This window comes from Culex pipiens, chromosome 1 (assembly GCF_016801865.2).
Source record: "Culex pipiens pallens isolate TS chromosome 1, TS_CPP_V2, whole genome shotgun sequence".
Lineage (NCBI taxonomy): Eukaryota > Metazoa > Arthropoda > Insecta > Diptera > Culicidae > Culex > Culex pipiens.
Window position 1 is genome coordinate 106191813 of NC_068937.1, and position 8032 is coordinate 106199844.

At 41.4% G+C, this 8032-nt stretch overlaps 1 long non-coding RNA gene across 1 annotated transcript; it reads left to right on the forward strand.

The window, feature by feature from the left end:
• Positions 1-6732: 6732 nt before the first annotated feature.
• LOC120428913 (uncharacterized) lies at positions 6733-7489 on the forward strand. Its single transcript, XR_005607174.2, has 3 exons — positions 6733-7158; positions 7221-7296; positions 7354-7489. It is a non-coding gene; the product is annotated as an uncharacterized LOC120428913 (long non-coding RNA).
• Positions 7490-8032: the final 543 nt, after the last annotated feature.

Genomic DNA, 8032 nt, shown 5'->3' on the forward strand with positions numbered 1-8032 from the left:
AAAAAATTGTTTGAGATAATTTAAAGAGAGTGGCTCCAACCTTCTTCAAACACGTAGGTTATCCCCACAACAATTTTGAAAGATAAAAAAGTTGTGGACTGAGCATAATTTTTGAGTGTACATCAGAAAGCCTATCAAATTTTCTGCAAGAACACTCGTCTAACTCGTTTTTTTGCTCGGAGATCACGTTTTAGGCCAGTTTTGAACACGCTGTATATTTTGACAGGAGCAAGATAGCACAATACTTTGCTTGTGAAAATTTCAGAGAATTTTCAAAATTTTAACGCTATTGTGTTGGTTTTAAAAATTTAGTGGAAAATATCAAAATAATCAAAATGTAAAAACGTTACTTAATCCACCTTAAGGTGGTTGGTGCCTTCCTCACATTCATGTTGTATTTTAGGTTGTATTTACAAATTAATTTTAGAGTTTTTTTTAAATTTTTTTCTTTTAATTTTTTTTTTAATTATTGTTTTTACCAGAACAGCAATTTTCAATTCTTTTTTTACCAACTCTCCAAAATAAAGGAGAAAAGGCTGTAATTGAATTTAAAATTGCTGATATGCCAACATTAGGTGCACGATGGAATTGCATGCTGTTCCCCTAGTATTAGTAAACAATGCACAGTGGGAAAAAAGGACCCAAAAAATTACCGCAACATGATTTCGCGCAAACCATCGATTGCTATACACCAAAAGCTTCGTTTTTGCACCAGGAACAATAATCCGATGAAAAATCGCACTGCACGGACCGGTGGCCGGAGTACAGGCCACCGGAAGATCTGGATTTATGGAAAAAGTGTCAGATTTATCCAATTGTGAACTGATAAGCTTTCTTCTACTATGAATAGTCATGCAAAACAATCCTAGAATAATATTAAATACCATAGGACCCATCGGAACCGGTTCCACCGATCTCCGGTGGCCACATCCGGAACCGCAATAGGAAACAGCGTAAACTAGTCATGCGACGTATCAAACTTCTTGATTCTGGATGGGGACATGAGTTATACACTCCTCTTTTAAAAACATGAAGTTTGATATGTCGCAAGAGTGGTTTCAGGAATTTGCCAAATATGATCTTCGGATGTGGCCACCGGAGAACCTGGGAACCGGTCACCCGAGGCAAAAATACATTTGAAGGATACTCTCCATCCAAAATCAAGAAGTTTGATACGTCGCATGACTAGTTTACGCTGTTTCCTATTGCGGTTACGGATGTGGCCACCGGAGATCGGTGGAACCGGTTCCGATGGGTCCTATGGTATTTAATAATAATCCAGGATTGTTTTGCATGCCTATTCATGGTAGAAGAAAGCTTATCAGTTCACAATTGGATAAATCTGACACTTTTTCCAAAAATCCGGATCTTCCGGTGGCCTGTACTCCGGCCACCGGTCCGTGCAGTGCGATTTTTCATCGGATTATTGTTCCTGGTGCAAAAACGAAGCTTTTGGTGTATAGCAATCGATGGTTTGCGCGAAATCATGTTGCGGTAATTTTTTGGGCCTTTTTTTCCCACTGTGCAATGTCTTATGAGTTGTATATTTCAGTAAAAAGTTCGTGTAAATTTTTGTCGAGACAAAATGATGTATTCAGCAACATAATTACTACAGACTTTTTCCAGAAGAGGCGCAGACACTGCTTAATCAATAGAGTTATCTAAGCCCGAGCTCACGCACACTAGCACTCCATTTGTTTTGCTGGCGGGTACAAAATTTAACCTCAATCTTTTTCGTGTACGTTCGCGCAATACATGCGCACGTAGATAACTCTATAGAGTTATCTACGTGCGCATGTATTGCGTATACGCCCACGAAAAAGATTGAGGTTAAATTTTGTACCCGCCAGCAAAACAAATGGTTTGCAAGTGTGCGTGAGAGCGGGCTTAGATAACTCTATGTGGCAACCGGGCGATACGCATGCTCTGCGACTCTCGCGCGTAAGCAAAAGACCCGGCCTTTGAGGTTATGCAAAAATCACCCTTTTTTGTAGCTACAACAAAACTTTTTCATGGCATAACTTTAAAAGTACTTCATTAAACAGAATAAAATGTCATAGGGTCTTAGGGGACGCCAAAACGAACAGAATAAGGCGGATCCGGCCAAAATCGGTTCAGCCAGTTTTGAGATAATCGTGTGGAAAAAAATCATGTCTACACACATCCCCACAGACATTTGTTCAGAATTTGATTCTGAGTCGATAGGTATACGTGAAGGTGTATCTAGGAGGTGTATTTAAGAAGTTCATTTTTCGAGTGATTTTATAGCCTTGTCTCAGTGAGGTGAGGAAGGCAAAAAGAAGGTTTTCCATACTCATTCCCATACAAAATTGAAATGCAATGCGCAAAGTGTGGACGCAACCAATCGCTCTCAAATTTCGGAGAGTTGTTTAGGGGCCTAAAAGCAACCGAAAAAACCTTGTTCTGAAAAATCGACCAACTCGAGGTCAATTACTTATTTTGCATGGAATTGCTCTTGTTCAAGTTTTTGGGATCATAAAATCATTTTTTCCAGATAAATCCCCAAGTCCCGAAGTCTTATATGATAGAAAGTCAGACGCCCATCTAAGCATTCCTTCCAATAATTCCTAAAAAGTAATCTTTAGAGTGTTAATGAGGTTAAAATGACGTAATGCAATAATGAGATGGATTTATTTTGGAAATCACTGTTTTAAATCTTAACGAGTCTCGGGATCGAACCATAACAACCATTAACTTCTAGAAACGTCTAAACGATGATACATTGCCATTTGTTATTTTCGGCCAAACTAATTTTAACTGAAACATGACTGACAGTACCATTGTTGTGTAAAATTCACCTTTTATGACTCACCAGAACAACTTATTAATAAACACACACAACACACTTGTCCGGTTGTTGGTCCACTAATGACTTTGGTAAATACTGCTCCTCGGGAGGCCGGACGGATGAACGGATGCCGGGCGGGAAAACAAGATCTCATTTGGCTCATTCTCGACAATCCACCGCAAAAAAAAAAACTAGTCTCCTTGGGGTGGAAAACCGTTTGAGACGTCTTCGTCGACTTTTGAGTGCGGTGGTGTGCGGTAGGTCAAAGCTCCTCGAATTACTCACCAAAGTCGACGTCGTCGCCGCCGCTGCCGCCAGTGGCCATTGCCGAATGATGGGCGGTGGTGTTTTCGGTGACGGTGACTGTCGCGGCCACTGGGACCACTTTCCGTTCCGTTTCGTTCCGAGACTCCAAAAATAACGTAACATTTCGAACCTGAGCGGCGATGATGTTTATTTGTTGCGGTCGAGTTTTGAGCTGGTGTGGTGTTCTGACGGACTGTTGAGCTGTTCCAGGTTGATTGTTTGGAAGTTGTGGTGTAAATCTGATGGATGAACTAAGCAAAAACGCAATCTTAACAAGGAAATTCAATTTTGAAAATTGTTGTAACGGTTATGGGGTCGTAAAAATTTAAAATTAGTTGCAACATTCGGACATTCCTCAGTTTCATCTTCAAAGAAGTTTCGAGACCTTTGCACCAGCCTTGGGTGGTACAAACTTAATTAACATTCCGTCTGCTTTGTCAACAATATATATTTTCCCCACGCGCAATTCCAACTGTTACTAACGTAGGTGAGACTGGAATCAGGTGCAACAATAGATTTTTTCAAAAATATATCAAGAAAACTCCTTATTGTCAAATTGAATGAAATTTAGCAATATAGTATGTCCTGAACTCATCGGGTGTACATTTAACCCAGGCATCCCTTGCCGTCATGGCAGCCAGAACAGCATTGTTAGTGTTTGCAGATGAAATATTGTTCATCTAAAGAAACAGATGCTTAAATAATAATTAAATCACTTTCATATTTCCTACGGGGTGGTTTTTCTTCACAAATGATTTGATAGCGTATGCTTGTAAGAGGTTGCGGAAAATGGGAATGCTAAGCTTAACTGACCATTAAAATCGTTAGCGTTAAAATGCGATGCCAACAGACATAAGGATCCTGGGTTTAACTTGCGCAATAGATTCATACATTTACAGGGATTTAAACTCAGAAGAAGGAACGGAGGTGGTGGAACATAATGTATGTTTTGCTGCTCTACATTTTTAGGATTGTATTTTCCCAAACTTAATCCTACTATCTTCTTATTAAAAAAAACTTGGTTATGAATTTAGATACATGAATTCCGTATTCCTATGCCAACTAATTGGACTTGTGTTTCAGTTGGTTTAACTTCGAATTTCATGAAAAATTTAAGTTTTTAGTTTAATAGGTTTTCGTGGATTCTTTGAACAACCCCAAAATATTGTTGACTTACTGAGTACAAACATACTTCAAAGTATTCTAGGAGCGTACCCTCTGCCCTTATTTGCCCGAATGGCATCATCATATTTCATCAAAACGAGCATCTGAATCAGCTGAATCACTGGTTGTTGCCACCGGTTGGGGACAACCTTGGTAACACATCAGCATTCATCGTATTCAAATTCGTGTCATGTAGTACACACAAAATCGCTGCAGCCAGAAGGTGGTGAAGTGAAAAATGGTATGATCACGATGTCACTTTTCAATTTTCCACCAAACGTATAGTTTCTCACGCGAACACTGCACACCACACAACCAGAAATAACAACAGGTAGCGCAGCTGCACGATTGGTTGGTATTGTTTTACATATTTCACACTTGACACGAGCAGGACACATACGTTTCGTGTTACGAGCAGTACTAGCATTTTGATCCAACTTAGCTTAAATATGAAATAATCTAAAGTTTTGATAGTAAGATGACGCATTATTTCACACCTCAAGTTTCTAAACTTTAAATTAAACGCAAGAATATGTAAGATCTAAAAAAGAAACATTTCCGAAAAAATATAATATGATAATTCAGGATCCAATAAAAAGTGCTTTGAATGAAAAATACTACGCCATTTAAAAAACATTACTGAGTAAACATATAAGAAAAAGAGTAAATTTTTCCCATGACCCATGAAAAGTAGGGGGGCCGCATTTGCAAAGCGGATTCAGTGGCTAATGCTTAACTCAATGTTAACATGTAAAGGTTTATGTTAACATTCCATAGGTCGCCTTCCCTAAGGTGTCGTGATAAGGTCCAGCTTGTGATAAAACACTACCTTCCCTTTATTAAGCAATCAAATCCAGAAGGGAAAAGATCGCCAGTTGTGTTGGTCCGAGCCGGGATTTGAACTCCGATATACCGCTTACGAAGCGGAAGCGTTACCACAGGGTTACGTGGCTCGGTTAGTAGACATATGAAATGAAAACTATATTTGATGATGTGAAAGCCTCGGAACCTAGCTGTAGCTGACGATTTTTTTTTAATTATTTTTCCGTAATCGAACTTAAAGCACCATGCGTCTCCAACCAAATGTACAGGGACCTCATTCCTATGGAGAAACATTATTCCCTTGGGAACCATCAATCAGTGAGGAACTCCTCGATATTAGCTCTGAAAAGTGCCAGAAAGTGCAAAAATGCCTCACGGCAATAAAAACAGGCGGTCCTCACCAGCAGGATCGGCAGATTTGAAAAAGCTAAAGAATGCCGATGCGCTACCTGCAAAGCCAGGCAATTTGAGCAAGGAAGCTCAAAATTCGTCTGGAAACCAGTTCGCTACCCTCCCTTTGGACGTGAGCGAGAAGGAACAATTTGAACGACGGGAAAAGGTGCCACCCATTTTTGTGACAAATCGTCGCAAAACACCACCAGCATTCACGGACGTGGAATTTCCGTGCTTTGGCGTCACCAGGAACGGGATCTGCTCGAGTGGTTCCAAATCTGCAGCCATTGCCGTTGAATCAGCGGCAAAAAGTGTAGAGAATACAACACCTCCAGGCTTCTGTCAGCAACCGAGGGAAAACCAACCAGCATCAACGGGTGAAGCCAGTAGTGACCTGTTTTTAACACAAGAACTTCTGAACATTTTCATCGAGAAGACAACAACATTGCGTGGTTACAAAACGCACCAGGAACAAGTAAGAATACTTGGAGCATTCATCTTAAAATACAGTTCGTAGTTTACTCGTTCTAATGATTTTGAATATTTCAATGAATTTACTTTTTTTGTTTTAAGTTAGGATTAGTTGTCACAATGATTTTAAAATTGTTTGCCCAAATGAATTTTATTCAATGCAATAATGTAAAACAATTTGAATAAAATAAAATAAATATAAACAATTAATAATAAAACGAAAAAAAAAAAACAAAAAAAGATTAAGAGCATTCAGTCATACCACCTAGCATCTAAAAGAAATGTAATGATTATAAAAATGTTCAATAAAGATATATTTAATTAAAAAAAAATGGAGAAACATGGTACATTAAGTTTTTTTTGGTGAAGTGATTGTCCGTGCTCCAAACAAAAAAGATGGGCAAATGAATGAATAAATGAATGAATGAATTAATTAATAATTCTCATACCCGCCGGCGGCTTGGTCCAGTTCACAGGTGTTCGCTTGATCAAACAAATCGTCAATTCTCTACCAAAACCGGAAATGGATTTTATTTGTTCTTTTTTTTTTTTATTTGGCTCAAACTTTGTGGGGGCCTACCCTATGACCAAAGAAGCCATTGTTGCTATATTGTTGAGGACTATTCTAATCTAATCTAATCTAATCAGACCCTAGCGCAGCCAATCTTTCGAAGGGATCCTGGAGAGTGCCTTAGGTTAGATGACGCCTAGCACTCTTCTTGTCATTTATTAACATTTGTAGTGCGCCATTGCATTAGAATTGTAACAGTTGCACTTGTTAGCATTTATTTATTTATTTATTTCGGTTTTTCCGTTTGTCTGTAAACGTAATTTGATCTCCGTTACCACGGTAATCAATGTAGGTGATGTTAGCCCTCACGATCGTTGGTAACATTGTTACTGGTTTAAGACCTGGAGAGAGAATCTCGCGGAGGTCGCTCGTATGTTGAATCCTTCGGGAAGACGGAAAGGGATGGTTAGAGCCATTGCCGACCGCTAGAGTGGGACGGGAACTCAGATCTTTAAAGATCCGAAGAAGCCCGAGGCAATCTCCGGGAAACGACGTACCAAAAGTACGTCTGGGGCCACTTTCCCCGTTCTGAGGAACCTAGTACTCGTTCACTTTGTCCCAGACCTTTGTGAAGTGTGGAGTGCGCGGACTTTTATCCCGGGTTCCCCTGTCCAGTCCTGAGGTTTGAAAGTGGCGTGGTAGTGTTTCCGGTTAGGTTTTAGATTCTAACTTCTCCCCCCCTAGATCTCGTCGAAGCTAGAATTGTGTGCGATAGTGTGTGCGAAGAAGTGAGCCCTAGTGCGGCCTAGCTAGAGATCAGGTAAAACCCCGTTACCCCGTGCGATAATCCCCGTGCATGTGCTAATCCGTTGCGAAGTTCGTTGGCTTCGCTTCCTTTCGCCCTACCAGCAAAGCAGCACCAGTAGGAGATCGAGCGCGCGTCCACCACCGCCCCGCATCGAGTGTGGGACAAGTTTGACCTGGCACACGTTACATCGCCAGAAGAGACGAGCCGTCAAAATCTCGTCTGGAGGCGTTTCTATCCGCCCACGTGCTGGCCCGGAAAGCCAAGTCCCGGCCCGCACAACATCATCGAAGTCGACCACGCAACCGCAGGTCGAACCGACATCGTCGTCCACGCCGGCTACGAGCACGCGGCGGTGAAGATCAACAGCAGCAGCATCAGCAAGTAACAGGAGCAACAGCAGCAGTCCGGTGAGTCCGTTCTTTTTGCTCGGGTGAAGGGTGACGGCCACAGAAGGCGTCACGAACGTTTTTCCGTTCCGGCTGCGGCCGTAGAGCGGACGCCATTTTGATGGAGGGCGTCCATTTTGTTTAAGCGCGTGTTGCCATGCGCTCGGAGTGTGACGGCCTTTATTGATCCGCCCCACACATCCACGACATCGCACTCTAGTGCCTTTTGTCTGCCGCAGTCCGCTTGACTGCCGGTGACGTCAGCGATCAGCTGTTCCAGCTGACGAGCTGAAGATTTGAGGTTGAGGAGAGAGCACAAAAGCACGGGGTAACAGAAGAACAAACAGTAGAAGTAGGGAGAG